General features: G+C 47.5%; 1 protein-coding gene across 5 annotated transcripts in view; it reads left to right on the top strand.

Annotated features, from left to right (window-relative positions):
- The window catches only part of LHFPL2 (LHFPL tetraspan subfamily member 2), a 145,627-nt gene that overhangs the window by 95,012 nt on the left and 33,437 nt on the right, over positions 1-17,178 (top strand). Inside the window, exon 1 of one of the 5 annotated variants that reach the window (XM_037032284.1) lies at positions 4,209-4,229. The exons of the other annotated variants lie outside the window; for them this stretch is intronic. The gene's annotated coding sequence lies outside the window, so the exon portion shown is untranslated. Of the gene's footprint in view, positions 1-4,208; positions 4,230-17,178 lie in introns of those variants that run through there. 5 annotated transcript variants of the gene reach the window in all.

Raw genomic sequence — 17,178 nt, 5'->3', positions numbered from 1 at the left:
TTGATAAATGCTTGGCAGAGTTCTTTTCCTCTTTTCAGAACTGATCCTGCAGATTAGGGCTTTGGCACATGGCTTATGACCGCACAACCCGTACAGGCAGGGAGAAATCTAAGTGACGTTCTTTACTTTTCTTCTGCTGAAAAGGGGGCTCTGACCTTGGAATATGAGCCCTTAGTTCCAGCACCGACTTCTTTCCAGCCTGAACAGCCGCCCCCACCCCCCTGCCAATTTCCTTTGTTCATGGAGATTGAAACATTATGCTTTTACTTACCTTCCCATGGCGTCCTGTGCCTCCCACCCCCTACTTATCATGTGGACAGTACATTGACAAACGAGTACTTGTTATCGTTCATGCCAATTTACTCTCATATATGTTTGTCACACATCCTCAAAGGAATGTCACCAGGCAATACTTTGTTCATATGGTTTGAATTACTGTCATACCTCATAGAACAAAGCTTCATTGTCTAAAAATATTCTACAGCTAAGGCCTAACGTTTAGTCCTCGCAACATATGTTCATGAAGGCACTGTGCTCTCTTGTAGGGGAGCAGCAATACCAGGAATGTGGAAGATGTCTTCTGAAATCCTGGGTTTTGAAAAGCTCCGAGTGAGACCTAAGTTAGTTTTTCCTGCTGCTGAGCAGTGAGTCCCTGCTGCCCCTAGGAAGGAGAACATTTCAGTCCCCTGGTCCCGTTGGTGAGGAAGCCAGTGGACTGGCGGAGCAGAGAGGTTGTGTCTCTGATGCCCGCTGATGCCCTGCTGGGCTGTACCAGATCATGGCAGATCCTGGCTCGTTTGGCACCACTGGCCTGACTGGACATGCCCACCTGTCGGCAGGCAGGCAGCAGGCCAGGGTGCTGTCCACCTTGCCGCGGAACCCCTGCCCACCGTCGGGGAAACGCGCCTCAGTCCACACCCTTCCCGGATTCATGTCTCTTCGGTCACTTGGAAAGACAGTGGCAGGGACTCCCGAACAGTGGACTGACACTATTTGGATGGAAAGAGTGGTGTTTACTTTTTTCCCCCCTTTGTTCTTCTAGTTTCCAGAAATTTAATCTTCTGGTAGATTTCATTCATTATTTCTACAGACTGCTGAACCAGTCACTACCCGAAGCAAAAAGACAAGTGCTTTTGAAAGAGTTGCTACGTTCATAGGCTGGTTTTTACAAGGATGTTAAAAAACATTTCGTGGCTATGATTCATACCCTGAGGTTTTGATAAATTCTTGCATTGCAAAAATTCATGATTCAGTCTGTCAGATGATTTCCCTTCGTGAGACTATGGGATTGCGAGAATTCAGGGATTTGTTCCACAAATCTTTTCATCTGTCTCTTCATGTAATGCTTTCTGTTTTTAAAGCTGTGAGCATTTGATCATGCAGCTCCACGCCGGCCTCACTGCGTGGCGGGGCTCCATCCTACACGGAAGCCCTGCTGCCTGCAGGTTGCAAAACAAGAGGCAACCCGTGGCTTCATGATTCAGGGGTAGATGCTGTATTTTAGCAGGTCTTTTCAGCCTGTCACGGGTGCTGTGACAGCGAGGTCACCAATGGGAACACTTCTCAGCTTTTACAAAGACATGAAATCTCTGCTATAGGATTTCATGTGTTGGTTTGGGCAAACGGTTTTTTTTTAAGTTAGTTTAAAAAATAGAGAAGGAGAAAAATCTTGCTTTGTTGTCCCATTGATTTATGCATGATTCTTGTACGTGCCCTGATCGGGGATCAAACTCACAACCTTGGTGTACTAGGGCAGTGCTGTAACCAATTGAACTCCCTGGCCAGGGTGGTGTGGGTAAGCTTTCGATTTTAAGGTAGGAAGGTGCTTGTCTTTGACAAGGCTCTGTCCATTAACATGTGGCTCTCTGTGTCCAGTAGAAGAGTGTGTTTTTAAAAAGCAGTTTTTCAAAATGTGTGAGCATTAGACTTATTAAAATGGAATTTTGATGATCAGTATTAGGTGTCTTTTGAACGTGGATGCTGTATCTTGGATGTTGGAGAGGTTGCTCTAAGTTGACTGATTTACAAAGGCCAGTTAAATGGCCTTTGTGAAAAGATGATAGCGCTTCGCTGAAAGTAGTGAGGATGTTCAACAGCAGTGCATGCGTGGTACACAGTGCTTGCCCCTTTAAATGTCACTAACGTTCTTAGTGACTGCTGCATAAAAACATTCTGTAACAAATGCACCAACATGGCAATGAGTTGGGAAGAACACAGTAGCGGACAGTCCGAGATGAAGATGGGAGTGTGTGAACAGGGTTGAATTGGGACAGTGGTGCTTATCTCATAGGTGTATTTAACTCAGGAGGGCACAGCAGCTCTAGTTCTGCAGCAGAATGCCTGCCGGAAATGCAGCAGTTTGAACAGTTCGGGATTTTGTTCCCTGGGAGCACAATTAATTACCCTAAAGAAAGATCCAATTCTAGACAGATAGTGGTGGTTCAGAGATCGATTGTAATCAATGAGGAGTCCTAGCAACTGTCAGGTTCAGAAAATGGAGAGGTTTATTAGACCTGAGAAACAAGAGAAATGAAAAGTAGAGATTGATGAGTATTGGATGTTACTGTTCATTATCCCGGCTCCTGTCCATTCTTACTCTCCTCAGCGCCAGAACAGGAAGCGTCCCTGACTTCCCAGTCTCGCCTAGGCAGTTCCATAAACTTCAAATGTCTGGACAAATAAAGCTGGGAGCAGAGGGAGGGGGGGGTTAGCGGATCTTTCCTTGTTGAGTGACATTGTTCAGTTACTTTTTTTTGTAATCCTCACCTGGAGACATGCTTACTGATTTTTAGAGAGAGGGGAAGGGGCAGGGGGAGAGAAACATCCATCAGCCACCTCTCACGTGCACTCCAACTGGGAATGGAACCTGCAACCTAGGCATGTGTCCTGATCAGGAATCAAACCCACAGCCCCTCGGCCTACAGGACTATGCTCCATCCAACTGAGCCACACTGGCCAGAGCTGTTCAGTTGCTCTTGATGGGAATAAAAACCGTTGTGATAATGAAATTAAAAAATTTCACAATCTTTTTTTATTCCTTTTCATGTAAATTAAGTAAAATCTGAAATCCTTCATTCCTTGGCCTCACTGGAAGTACAGTGAGTCCTCACTTAATATTGTTGGTAGGCACTTGGAAACTGACTTTAAGTGAAATGACGTTTAGCGAAACCAATTTTACTCTAAGTTAATTGATATAAATGACTTAAGTTCCTATAGCATGTTTCTGGTCATAAAGCCATCACCAAACTTCCAAATAAAGACCCAAAACTCTTCCACTATTAAACATTGAAATAAATGTGAGCTATGCCTATATTTCAGAAAGATTAATAAAAACGAGCAAGATCATTCTTTCCCAACCTGTTTATTCTGGTTCAGGGTCATGAGTTTCCAGAGCCTATCCCTGCAGCTCCGGGCACAAGGTGGGCACTCACCCTGGACGGGACACCTTCCATCACAGGGCCACTCACACCCACACTCACTCAGACTGGGACAATTGATTCACACTAGTGTGCCTCATGCGAATGTCTTTGGGATATGGGAGGAGACCAGAGTCCCCAGAGAAACTTCTGTGTGGAGCTAACTCCACCCACACAGCAGCCCCTGCTGGGAATCAACTTTTTTTTTCTCATCGGCATTATAACGAAATGATGTTGAATGAAATCATTATTCAAGGACCTGCTGTACAGGGAACCCGGACATCTTCCTTCGTTTTTAGCCTGGGACTTTGTATATAAAATCTACAAACACAAGGGTCAAGTGAAATAATGGGACGAGAAGCCAATCCGAACTGCTGATCCTTCTGCATTTAAAATGACCCCAAGTGCTGGGGGTAGAGTGTGCCTCCCGGGAGGCGATCCAAAAGTCACATCGCCCTTTGTTTCCCTTCTTCACTTCTACGCTCTTAGTGACTTCTCATCTGAACTTTAAAAACATAACAAAAAACTCAGCATTGAGAGCTTCCCCAAAGGTTAGTCTTCAGTCTTGCTTCCTGATTTCCAGAGAGAACTGAGTTAAAAACATAAGCGAGTCTGTTTGTTTTTCTGTCTCCAAGGTGTTTGGCCCCGTGTCCGTCCTCCCAGCCAAGGTGGGAGAGAAGCACTTCGTTACTCACACAGAACACTGACAGGAACTCAGTGTGGAAACGGTGACTTGACCGAACGTTGGCTGGGAAGTCCGATTCTCCTTCATGCAGGACTAAATGTTTCCCAAATTAACTCTGACAATGTGAGGTTAGCATTCAACTTTCTGGAGTTTCTCAAAATGGTTTAGGATGTTTTAAGTCAAGTATATATTTGTTGCCTGTTTTTCAAATTACTAACCTCTGCTGCCTGTCGGACGCTTCGTTTATGTCAAACATTTTACTTTCTAAGCTGTGCTGTGGAAGTTTTTATCTTGCAAATACTACCCTAGAATGTAAGTACCATGTGGTGCCTTTGATTTGGTGTTGGGGTCAGTTGGAGGGCACTGTGTGGCCTCCTTCAGGGGAGAAAGGAGGGCTGTCTTGTTTTCCTCATTTGGTTCTTAGAGCTCATTCAGCTGACAATAACGTAATAAATAGCACATCAGGGTCAAAAAATCACTCGCCTCCACTGGGTTTTTGTGTGGACAAGACTTGGGCTCAGGGATTATATAGATGTGTGGGCGTATTGTTGAATGTTAATGTGTGTGGCCTTAAATGCTGGGCACAAGCCTACTACTATTCTGGGTTATTTATTTTACTTTAATGAAAAAAGAAAAATATGGTGCATTTGAAGGACACAATAGACAACTGCGTATTATTGAGATATAAGTAAAACGTGGGGCAGAAAAAAGGACAATGAGGAGGGTATTGCGCTGTTTCCAGGCTCCTGTCTCATAAAGACTTGGTTGTATTTTTGAATGACTGATTAGAAGAGATATCCAATTAGTGTGGGCATTTTCTGAGTCAGATGACTGTTTTAAACAGCTTACTTACTGGATAAAGCCACTGTTTTTACACAAAAAGTTCTGGATGCTGATTAACTCACAGCGTTTGCATTCTGATTATTCCATCCAAACCCACCCTGCATGTGAAACTGGCCTGGGGCTGAGTGGGCGAGGCAGCTGTTCTTTGGTTCCCTGTGTGTGCAGAGGTGGTGGGGCAGGGCTCAGGGTTTCAGGCTTGGGGAGGAGGCTGAGAGAGTGGCTTTTCTGACTGTGACAGTGTCTCCCACTGATGGGTGTACAATCCTGCCAGTCCCACCAAAGGGCCAGAAAACAGTCAGGGGGAGAGATCTGGTCTGAGGCTCCCCATGACTCTCCTCAAAGGCAGTGGGCTCTGGAGAGGCCCTGGGTGGCTCTGCCCCCCCCCCCCCCCCCCCCCCCCCCCCCCCCCCCCCGCCTTCAGCAGGCTTGGCTGCACTGACAGGAGCAAGTGCTAACACAGCTCTTGGCTGAAGAGAGAGTTTGCAGTGCGCACATCTCCCTGCTGCTTCAGTGTGTGTGCCCATGTCACTTCCCTCCTCCTCGCGGCATCCGTGGAGGGCTGCTCTCTCCCTTGTCCAGGGACCATCCCCACTGTGTGGGGTTCACCAACTCTTACCATGGTGCCCTCTCCTGAAATGTAGCACATCTATTTCAGTCTGTGGCCCAGTTTTTAAAAGGTGTGAGTTTTCACCTTTTCTCCTTGCCGCAGGATATTTCTGTTTGGTCTGTAGCTATTTTTCCATTTCACTTCTTTGCCCTTTATTCCTACCCCCACCCCCTTTATTCCTACCCCCACCCCCTTTATTCCTACCCCCACCCCCTTTATTCCTACCCCCACCCCCTTTATTCCTACCCCCACCCCCCTCATTCCAGGAGGGGTGAATGCAGCATGGCTCCCATCAAGGTCAGTATTAGTCCACGGTTTGTGTCTGGCCTACTAACATAAGTGCCCTTGTACGGACTGTGTAGACATGAGCTATGTGAGCAGTGTGTTTTTACCAGATGGCCAGATGAATGACCTTCCGGATTCTGTCTCCCAAGGTCATGCATGGGTCAACAACTGTCCTCTTTAACCATTGTCATCACTACCATTTACTAAATGCTTACCCTGTATGGAGCATTTTACATTCATTTGCTCACTTAACGTTCACGTGAACCCAATGAAGCAGGTAGCACTGCTCCGACCTACAGCTGGAGAAATTGAGGCCCGACTTGGTCTTGCTACTGTGCACCACGGCCTGGACTTGAACCCCATTCAGTCTAGATCCTGTACCTCCTGGAGCAGAGTTGTCCCCCAGGAGCACTTTTCAGTATCTAAAACACTTTTCCACCGCATAACTAGGAGCGTGCTACGGGCTTATAATGGGACAAGGTTGTGGGTCCCACTGAACATCGTGCGATGCACAGCACCAGCACCCAGGAGAATTATCTGGCCCCAAATGCTAAACGTGTCTCAGCTGAGGAACCCGTCTGTGGAGACAGCAGCGTGTATATGTTCAACAGTTAAGGGGTATCACTCCGGTGGCGTTCTGGAACTTTAATTATTTCAAGAAGTGTTCCTTATTTGCGTAGTTTTAAAAATTACTTTTACTGAATAGGAAGAAATATGTAAGAGTTTACAAGGAGAAGACATGCAATGGTATCCCTAACTTTTGAAGTGCAGAGGGTTCCTAATAATTCTTGCAACTGTGATACGATTGTTGACTAGAGCGTGGTGTTTGGATAATTTCACCACCTGGCGTTTCTCCCTTTGGTTCTCGCATGGAGGCTTCATACCCGTAAATCCTGCTAGATGTCAGCAGGAAATGTTTAAATTGTGAAATTGGGTGTCTTGGCCCTCTCTGAGTCCCGTGAGTGGGTGCAGCTCACATGGCCCCACAGACCAGGAACCCCAAACCCCGCGGAGCAGTGGTGGGCGGGCCACAGGCCGAGGGAGCGAAGTCTGGGCACGGGTAAGCGGCTCCAGTTTCTCTGCCAGTGAGGCTGTATGTGGGTTCTCTGGGGAGTCCTCGCAGCCTCAGTCACTGCCTTCTATTCTGTGTTCCAGTCGTGTGCTCGGCCCCTCTGCACATCAGGCAAACCCGAGCGTCCGCCAAGGGAGAAGTTTAAGGTCTTCCTGTTTGTCTGAACTCCTGGCAGCAAAAACGTGGACATCTGTGCATTGTCCAGCTATTTCCTTCCCTCCAGCCCCCGCCCCCCCCCATCCCCCCAGCAGCATCCCCAGACTTGTATTGTTCACATTCTTCCTCAGCTCGACCTTGTGCTAACTGCCTGTTAATTTCAGTGACTCACCAGATAAAGTATCCTTGGGACTTTTTTTTCTTTTAATGAAATGCTAGGTGTGGAAAAAATTGAGGATCCAGCTAAAATGCAAGGTGCACACCATTTTGAAAGTGTGTCTCAGAGGTGATCTGTGGTTTCTGCTCGGCCATCTCCTTACTGCGTTTTAGGATAAAATGTTAGTATGGTCGGATGGGAACAGCGGTGTTAGCCACTGGTCTCTGCTGACCACAACGCCCCTTCACTCTCTCTCTGCCTTGCCTTCCAGAACACTCGGTCTCCTCAGTCTTCCCCCTTGGCCTGATCTCTGCTCCCTTTGGCAGGTTTCTCGGTTCCCCAGGGCACATCCCTGGTCCTCCTGTCTTCTTAGTCCACACCCTCACCTTGGGACATCTTGTACATATCCCTGGCATTCCTTACCTCTGCAGATTCCAAATCTCTGAGCACCTGATGTACATCCACGGAGATCTCAAGTGCTTCTTAGCTCATGATCTTGCCCAACACGTCTCTTCTCCCATGTTCTTGCTCCAGGAAACGGCACCATCCCAGTAGGTGTGCAAATCTGTGTCAGTCTTGACCTGCGTAGCCTGTTAGCCACGGCGTCCTGTTCTCCCTCCTCAAAATTTCCTATACAGGCCCCTCTGCTGAGGCAGCTCTGGTCTTTTCCCTTTCTTGCCTGTGTCACTGCACGGGCTTCCTGACTGGCCTTCCCGAGCCTCCAGATGCACCCCCTTTCCTGCCCCTTCCAACAGCACTGGCGGCAATGGGCTGGATGTGGGGCTCAGCTGCCCTTCTTTGAACAGCTCCCCTCAGAGTCTGCATGGGCCTCTGCTAGCTCATGTGTAAGATGTGCAATGTGACACCGTTACTCAGGGAAGTTGATTTGTGAGGCACTTGCCTCACCCTTGGAGATACCTACAGGTCACTTTTTTCCCAAAAATGCAAGTCTGATTTTGTCACTTTTATGCTGCAAATATTGTAGGGATCCCTCATCATAATGTATTGCACACACTCAGCCCCTCACAGAATGGCTTCTGGGCTCTCCTCCTGCCCCACTCCTGCTCGAGCCCCTAAGTCAGGGAACGACAGTGATCTGAGCAGAGCTCGCACTCAGAACTTGTGCTGGCCGCCTTCTCTGACCCCCGACAGAGCAGGGCACCCATCTTGACTGTTTCCATGGCAGCGGCCACTCTGTGCTTTGCCCACCTTATATGTCACTCCACTAGCCGTGACCCTTTTGAGGATGGAGAGTGATCATTTTGTTGTCCCAGCACTGGCTCAGAATCAGGTTCATGAACGCACTCCAGAGGTTTCTGTTGCTAGTATGTGAACGTGACCTGTCTTTTAACCCACTGCCTGGTTTCTGGATTTGGCTGTATGGTTTCTGAGGAATGGCCACTACCAGCCAGGACACTTCAACTTTGCTTTCTTTCTGTTGAAGAAGTTAGGGTTCTCATAGTCATTAAATGTCTTACACGAGGTTACAAGCTTGTAGTTTTCTCAGTTACATCCACTGGAGCACCTTTCTCTCCTGAAAATGTCCCGAGTGGCTGGGAACTGAGAAGGGATTTAGTGAGAAGGCATAGGTTGCAAAAAGTGTTGCAATTTTTTTTTCAGGATCACACTATATTCACAGAGTCTCACCTGAGTGTGGTTATTTATTTTCTTTCTTGAGCCAGATTCATACTTTTTTCTGTTCCTCAAAAAGAATTTTTATTGTTGTTCAACTACAGTTGTCCCCATTTTTACCCCATTACTCTCCCCTGCCTTACCCACCCCCTACCTCCCACATTCAACCTCCACACCCCCCGCCCCGCGTGTTGTCCATGGTTCCTTCATATATGTTCCTTGACTTGACCCTTCCCCTTCTTTCTCCCATGATCCCTCTTCCCCCTCCCCTCTGGTCACTGTCAGTTTGTTCTTTATTTCCATGTCTCTGGTTTTATTTTGCTCACTTGTTTCTTTTGTTGATTAGGTTCCAGTTAAAGGTGAGATCATATGGTATTTGTCTTTCACTGCCTGGCTTATTCCACTTAGTATAATGCTCTCCAGTTCCATCCATGCTATTGCGAAGGGTAGGAGTTCCTTTTTCCTGCTGTATAGCGTTACATTGTGTAAATGTACCACAGTTTTTGATCCACTCATTTACTGATGTACACTTAGGCTATTTCCGGCACTTGGCTGTTGTAAATAACACTGCTATGAACATTGGGGTGCATAGGATCTTTTGAATTGGTGTTTCAGGATTGTTAGGGAGTAATCCCAGCAGTGGAATTGCCGTATCAAAAGATAATTCCATTTTTAGTTTTTTTTTTTCCCTAGGAAATTCCATGCTGTTTTTCACAGTGGCTACACTAGTCTGCATTCCCACCAACCCTGCGCTAGGGTTCCCTTTTCTCCACAACCTCGCCAGCACTTGTTTGTTGCTTTGTTTATGATGGTCATTCCGACCGCTGTGCAGTGGTATCTCATTGTGGTTTTAATTTGCATCCCTCTGGTGGCTAGTGATGCTGAGCATCTTTTCATATATCTATGGTCCCTCTGTATGCCCTCCTTGAAGAAGTCTCTGTTTAGGTCCTTTGCCCATTTTTTAATTGGATTGTTCATCTTCCTGGTGTAGAGTCTTGGGAGTTCTTTATATATTTTAGAGATCAAACCCTTGTCCGAGGTATCATTGGCAAATAGATTTTCCCATACGGTTGACTCCTCCAGATTAATACTTATTTATCCCGTCAAATGCAAACCACCTCTTTAAATAACAAGTTCCACTCACATCAGTTTTTAGGACCAGAGGATACTGTGCTTTGGAACAAAAACCAAAGAGGGCGAAGCAGCCTTGCCTGGGTCCTCACCAGCCTCCTGACCACGTGGGCTCAATGCCCAGTGGAGCAGCGCACTTGTCCCTTAAAACGGTCAAAATGTGGTGTGTCATAGGAGTTTTTCCTGATAGAATTTGGACCAGAAACCAGAAACCCCGAGTCACTTAAAAGTCATCCCTAGTTCCTTGAAATCACTTTTAAAAGTTCAGAAGTAATCCTGTAAGTTTAGAAAAGTGAACTTGAATGGGTAAGAGAGGTTGGAACATAAGGTTAACTTTCATTCTATTTAAAATGTCATACTCACTAGCTGGCAGGGATGTCTAGATGAAATATGCTTCACTGTTTCAGCCACCATTCCTACTTACAGACAGACTCCCCCCACAACCCCCCGTAAACAACATGAGTGTTACCAGCCAGTCCAGTTTGCTGGAAATGTAATCACGTCAGCACAGTCCTGCCCTTTAGCTGTCTTTTAAGAAGCATTTTTGAGCAGCCGTCCTAGATTATCCGGCAGAAGCAGGACCATTGCAGTCTTGTTTCCCCACCTGCACGTCTCTCTTGCGAAGGAACTAAACATTGGTTTACCTCACAGTCACTATGTTTCTGATACGACTTCACAGTTTTCTCAAGATTCTCCCTCTCATGTACTGCCCCGGCCGCATCCCCAGTTTTCAGTGGCCGGTCTTGCTCCTCAATGGCCTCGTACTGTGTGCCTCCTGATTCCTACTTCAGGGACAGTTGCTTAAGGAAGTCAGAGTACCTCTGTGTCTCCACCCTACGCTCTCCACCCCCGTCACCCAGGATATTGTTTTACACACTGCGGGCACTCAGATCTCCCGCAAGTTGTTTGCTCCAGGAGGCGCCGCCTGGCCTTTCCTCTTCAGGACCTGAGTGCATAGTCCAACTGAAGTGGGCTGTTGCTAATCTCCATGATAAAGAAGGGTCAGCAAATGCATATTAATAGGAACCCCGCAGTTTGGGAAGCTGGCCACATCAGGGTTGTTTTTTTTGTTGTTGTTGTTGTTAAGTGCTTTAGTTTTAGCAGGTATTTAATGAGCACTGCTTTCAAAGGGTGGGGTTTGGTGAGACAAGGACAAAGGGGCAATTGAGAAATCAAATATTCTGTGTCCTGGAAAAAACAAGAACTACTTTTGCAGAATTGGTGCGGTTTCACCCATTATCTCAGGAACCCTTCGCTTCTGTCCTTTTAAGGGTCTGGGCTGTGGTTTCTTTGTGAGGGAGGGAGGTTTTTCTAGGTGCACAACCCCTCTTTCCTGTACGCAGCAGGCTTTGTAGTCTGTGTTTTGATTCCCGCCTACCACATCCACGGCCCAACACAGTGTATTCCTTGCTTTTGTAAATGGCCACCTCTACTAAAGGGCGGTTTGGAGCAAAGGTCAGGAAGTCAGGAGTGGAAGTGGACGTATTTGTGAGTGTCGTCCTCATTGTGGACGGAGCTTTGTTCTCACAGCCCGTGTCTGCAGCCTGCCTGCCCACTTTGGGCATGTGAGGTTGATGGCCAAATCATTTGTCTTGCCAGGACCTCTCACCCCTGGCCTTTGGTGTCTGTGATTGTCATTGTAATCAGGTTAGTTTTACTGAATTTTGTTAAAATATTGTCTTTGACAGCATTGGGACCAGAATTTTTAAAAAGAAGTTTCTGTTTTTTAAAAAATCTATCCATGATCTCGCTGATAATGCCAAGTAAAATTATAAATCACTTTAGATTAATGTCAACTCAGCAGCCTGATCACCAGGCTGTTGGGTTGGAGTGTTGAATTTTTAAACCTCATTTGAATCATTTGGTTGATCATAACAAAACAAGACATTTTATTAAATGATTAATAAGAATAGTTACCAGAAGTAAGTGCCCCTGGGTAGGTGCAGTCAGCCTCTGGGGCCACGTGTCACTGACGAGAGAGTTGCGCAGTTTGACTTGACTAAATTCACTGAGGAACGGAGAATAAACAGCAGCAAACATTAATTTTATGGGACAGTCTCGTATGGTTTATGTTTTAAAATAAAAGGGATATGAATTTTGACTCCTGCCTGAAACCAGAGCACTTAAAAAGGACTCTCTCGTGTTGCTGGCCTCTCCCACTGCGGAACTCACACTGAGCGGCTTTTGTTCGCCAGTTGGCACGCTTCGTTAAAAAATGATTAAAACTTGTGTTTTACTGTGTCCTTTGTCATGTGGCTATGAAATTTTTCATGATCAAGCACTTCACTTGTCCAGAATAGGAAGCGAAAGTATCTAAGGAAGAAAGGACGGGCCCTTTTTAAGAGCGTGGATTTTCAGAACTGAGTCAGGGTTCTGCAATGGCTGGGTTTCTCTCTGATGCCAAGGGCGACGGAGGCCTGGACCAAGGACTGGAGCAGGTTCTGCTCTACTGTGTTTGCAAGAATGAGAGACACACCGGAATTGGGAGTGAGGGATTAGAGATGGGTTCTCCCCCTCAGTAAAAAAAGATGAGAAGAGGGAGCCGGTGGAGCCCAGGCCCTTTGATCATGGCCCTGGGCAGCATCTGAGCAGTGCCCAAGGGCACGCCTCCTGCCCCTGCTAAGACCTCTTCTGCCTCTGCACTTGGCATTCCTCAAAACCTACAGGGCTGTCCCTGTCTCCCATCCAGCCAGAGACATAGGTCCTGCAGAGCCACCCGCTCCAGTGGGGAACCCCTGGTCTGAGAGAAAGTGATAAAGGTGCTCACGTGCTTGGAATGACTGGTTTGGGGACCCGAAAGTGACAGTGCTGATGCAGATCTTCCCCTTTCTGTCTGTACCTGAGGCATGGAAGCCAAAGTAGTTGTAAGGGGGGTGTGCGCGGTCACACGCCAGTTAGCCGAGAGCCTAGGCCAGAATCCACATTTTCTCTGCTTCCTGTCTGGTGTTTTTTCCCTCCCACGTATCACTTTGCCATTTGACAAACTTCAGACTGTAGTGAGTTAATGGTATTAGAAGGTGATGTATGTGTGTGTCCCCGTGTGGAGACTAACAGACCTTCAAGAACAGAAAAGTAAATGTTGACCACCAATTATACTGGTATTGGTTCCTATCACCCACTGCACACTTACATTTATGCCCTGCTCTGCATGCATGGCCTTGGTAACCCTGTGTCACCAGTGAGGTAGATGCCGAGACCCGTCCCACTCTGGTCAGTCCTTGTCCAAAGACACGGAGCTGACTAATGGTCTGGCAGGGTGGTGGCACTGAGGATAGAGCTGGTCCACTGTGTGCCCTTCTGCACAGGCCTCCGTATACGTGGGGAAAAGCGGCATTTGAAGGTGCAGCTGGTTGCCCATGTGCCAGGTGGACCCTGGAACAGGAGGCTGTAAATGGCAATGCTGGAGATGTGACCTCGGAGTGGCCCTGTTGACATGGGTCGGGGGATGGGGAGGCTGGACACTGTCCCTGGAGCACTTACCATGTGCCAAACGCTGTTCTGAGTTTATTATTTATTTGACTTAATTGGTCATCACAACAAGCCCATGTGGTCTGGTGTGTCGGTACCCATCTGACAAACACGGGAACTGTGGTGCAGGGGTACACCGGTGCCTAAGGTCACCCCCTCAGAAGTGGTGGAACCCAGGATTCAAATCCAGACAGCCTGGCTCCAGACTGAGTCACTCCCTGTCGCTGCCCTTCTGGGTGAGCTCACTGGTCTGGTAGGCGGAGCTGCGGGTATGGTAGCATCCTCCACAGGGCGGCTGTTGGAGTTCACCCTCATCCTGTGGGCGACACTGGGACCTAGAATTGTGAGCCACCCTGCTCATGGGAGAGCTCAGCACTTGGGGTGCAGATCAGCATCGGCCCTATGGGGGTGTTCTCTCCGGAGGCCTGTGGTGGTGCGGGCTGTGAGAAGCTGTCCGCTATAAAGAAGTCTGTTAGTTCAGAGAAGCATGAGTCAGCACTCGAGGGTGTTCCTTTTTATTACTGACCTGAATCGCAGTCTGTCCCCCCCACCCCCCACTGATTTCCCCCTCGCTCTCTTGCCCAGCACCTTTCTCTCACTGAGCCATGAGGCTTCTCAGTGAGTCACCTGCTCTGGCCTGGCACACGTTGGGAAGGATGGTGGCAGGAGCCCACAGTGGCACCTGGAGTCCATAGCACTAGATGTCCATGGACCTGGAAAAACTTCCTCTTCACAAGCCTCGTCTAGCAGCCCTGACAGTTGAGAAGCGGGGAAACATCGGGTTAGAGATGTGTCTCCCCTTATGGAAGGGGATCTGAAGCCATTTCTCCTCCTGCCCTCCCAGTGATTTTGCTTTTGTTTTTAAGTGGCTTGGTTTTTGGGAACATACTCTTCTGAGACACCCAGTTGAACTTTGTCTCTATTTACTATGCCTCACTATTGTTAGCAGCTGTAACAGTAAGTCCCTTTTTCCAGAAAGAGTATTGAATCATAGGAACAAGTACCGGCGTTCAGAATTCCAGAACAGGGTTTTCTCTGACCATCTTGAACTTTCTGCATGGACTTCATCTAGGCTGCAGTGAGGAAAGCTCACTGGGCCTCCTCCTCCTGCCTGCGACATTCCCGAGTCATTAGGCCAGTTCAGTGGGGCAGGCCAAGACTGTTGTCTGCATTTAAGGGTGTTTCTGTGTCCAAGTTCCTGAAGCTCCTGGAAACTGTACGGTGAACTTGCTTCTCCTCGAAGAGTGTGTGTCCTGTTGGGAATGACACCTAAGCTCATCTGTTTGCAAAACACAGTTTGAATCCCAAATATCAGGGGAATTCCTCTAGTTGATAGAGGAAGAAAGTTTAAACCTGTCTAAGGGTTTTTAATTTGCAATTCTCATTAGGGAGAGTTGAAAACCTCTGGGCAACTTAATCTCTGGCTATGAAATCACTGATAGTGTTTCATGAACTGAGTATAGATCCAGCATACAAATCTGTCTTGCCTACTTTTTAGATGTGTAAACCCCCTACAATAACAAACATGCATCTATATATATATATATGTCTGCATGCCGTCCTGATCACGCAGTGTTTCGTGGGTCTTAAATATATGAGAGCAATAGGGCCCGAGAGAGGGGACGTTTTTGATATGTAAACCAAGTTACAAAGAGCCATGCTTGCATGCGTCCCTTTGTGCATTCAGTTCTTTGCTGCATGTGTGTTTGACACACGTGTGTGAGGCCACTTCCGATCCTTCTCTGAGCTCACGGGCCTTCAGGCAGTGTGTGTGTGGACATATACCTTAGGGTGGTTCTAGCCATGGGGCCACAGGTTTTGTGGTTTTGGTTGTGAAAAGCCAACATTAGTGTAAGTGAAGTAAGTAAGCAAGCTAATAAACAAAACAAAATACCCAGTGAAACTGAACTTTTCAGTGATGCTTTCAGTAATATGAACATAGTCTACAATAGACTTTGACCTCTTACTTGAAATTATTCAGAAACTCTTACTTCCACTACTGCCTAGCAATATTGGTTACAAAGAGAAGTGACCTCAGTGAGAACATAGAATTCTTTCTCCTGAGATAGTCAGCGCTGACTAAGCATTGTCTTGGTCCCTGAGCAAATCCCGAATTAGGCTCTTGGGCTTTAAGATTCTGAGTTGTCCTGCATAATTAGACCCAGTTTTCAAGGATGATATCCTGTACTCCCCTGAAAGCTCTGTAAGCGAGCCCTAGGGCTTCTCGGAGCTCCACGATGTGCTGGGAGCGTTTGCTCTAATGGGAACCCCAGGTAAAGGTCGTTGCTGTGAGCTGCACCTGCCCTGCTCCTCCCGCTGCCCCCCACCCCGGAAGTCCTTGGGCTGGTGTTTCACCAGCTCGTCCCCTTGGCCACTCTGGGATGTGGTTTCTGTTGTGGACACATGCCACCTCCTTAATGGTTGCTTGGAGCCTTGGCACTAAGGGCGGGCTCTAACATTAACCACTCCTGTTTTCTCTGTCAGTAGCATTAATGGTTCAGGTGTTCAGGGCCAGATGAGGTGCAAGAAAAACTTTTTTTGCCATTTTTAAAGTACCAGTGAGTATTTCCAGATGAACATTTTTGTTTAGTATTAATTATTGAGTTTATAAAATGACATCATATTGCTGCCCTTTTTTTTAAATGACTTGGTTCAAAAGGAGGCAAAACCTAACTTAGAACAACTTAATTTTGTGGACTCTAGAGAACAAAAGAAACAAACAAAACCAGAAACAGACTCAACTAGCTGCACCTTCAAATGCCGCTTTTCCCCACGTATAAGGAGAGAGACAGAGAGCAAACTGACGGTTGCCAGATGGGCAGCTGGAAGAAAAAGGCGAAGGGATTGAGAAGCACGAATCAGCAGTTACAGATAGTCACGGGGACGTAAAGTACCACACAGGGAATGTAGTCGGTGATACTGTGATGCCTGTGCGGTGCCAGGTGGGTACCGGACTTACAGGGGTGTCACTTCGTACCATTACGTAAATGTCCAACCACCATGCCATGCCATTCGCCTGAAACTAACATAAGTAATATTGTCAACTGTAATTGAAAACTAAAAATTAAAAAAATGTCAGTCTTTACATGACAAAGTCATGAGCTGATGATGAAGGTCTTCTTCACGGAAGCCACCAGCTTGCACCCCGATGCTACGTTCTCCTCCTCCAGCTCTGCACTGACCTTGTTTCTAGAAGGAATATTCCAGTCCTCACGATGGAGACTGTGTGAAAGATTTAAAGTGTGGTCATGGCCACTGGGCCCCTGTGGCTCACAGATTCTGCCTTGTGCCGGGAGCTTTGGCACCGCGTGTCACGCCCTCTGCTTTGACTGGTCTGCGTCCTGGCTTCCATTACTTTTCGCTCGCAGTCACCCTCCCATTCTCCTCCACGATGTCTTGCCCCCTCTGCTAGCGGATTCCCTCACCCCAGCCCTGTGGTCTCCATTCTTCGGGATGACCTGGCCTGCCTTACGTTGGAGACAGGCCTGTGGCAGCCTTGCCCCTTATTCTGTGCCAACACCTGGTACCAGCTGGTCCTGGAGGTGTCTCCTGAGCTGCCAGCTGACTGGGCTGCTTCCCCTTTAGACAAAGCTCAGATCTCTCTTCCTGTGCTGGTTAGAAACAGACTTCCTAGCTGCAGTCCTAATGGGTGGCTGCTGGAGGGAGCTGCGCTCCCTGGGACGGAAGAAACGGGAGCAGAGAAAAGAGAGCAGACAGCTCCCAGTG

The sequence above is a fragment of the Sturnira hondurensis genome, unplaced genomic scaffold (assembly GCF_014824575.4).
Source record: "Sturnira hondurensis isolate 20B ecotype Veracruz unplaced genomic scaffold, ASM1482457v3 Scaffold0021354, whole genome shotgun sequence".
NCBI classification, from domain to species: Eukaryota; Metazoa; Chordata; class Mammalia; order Chiroptera; family Phyllostomidae; genus Sturnira; species Sturnira hondurensis.
Note: the sequence above shows the minus strand (reverse complement) of the source record. Positions and strands in the feature narration are given on the sequence as shown.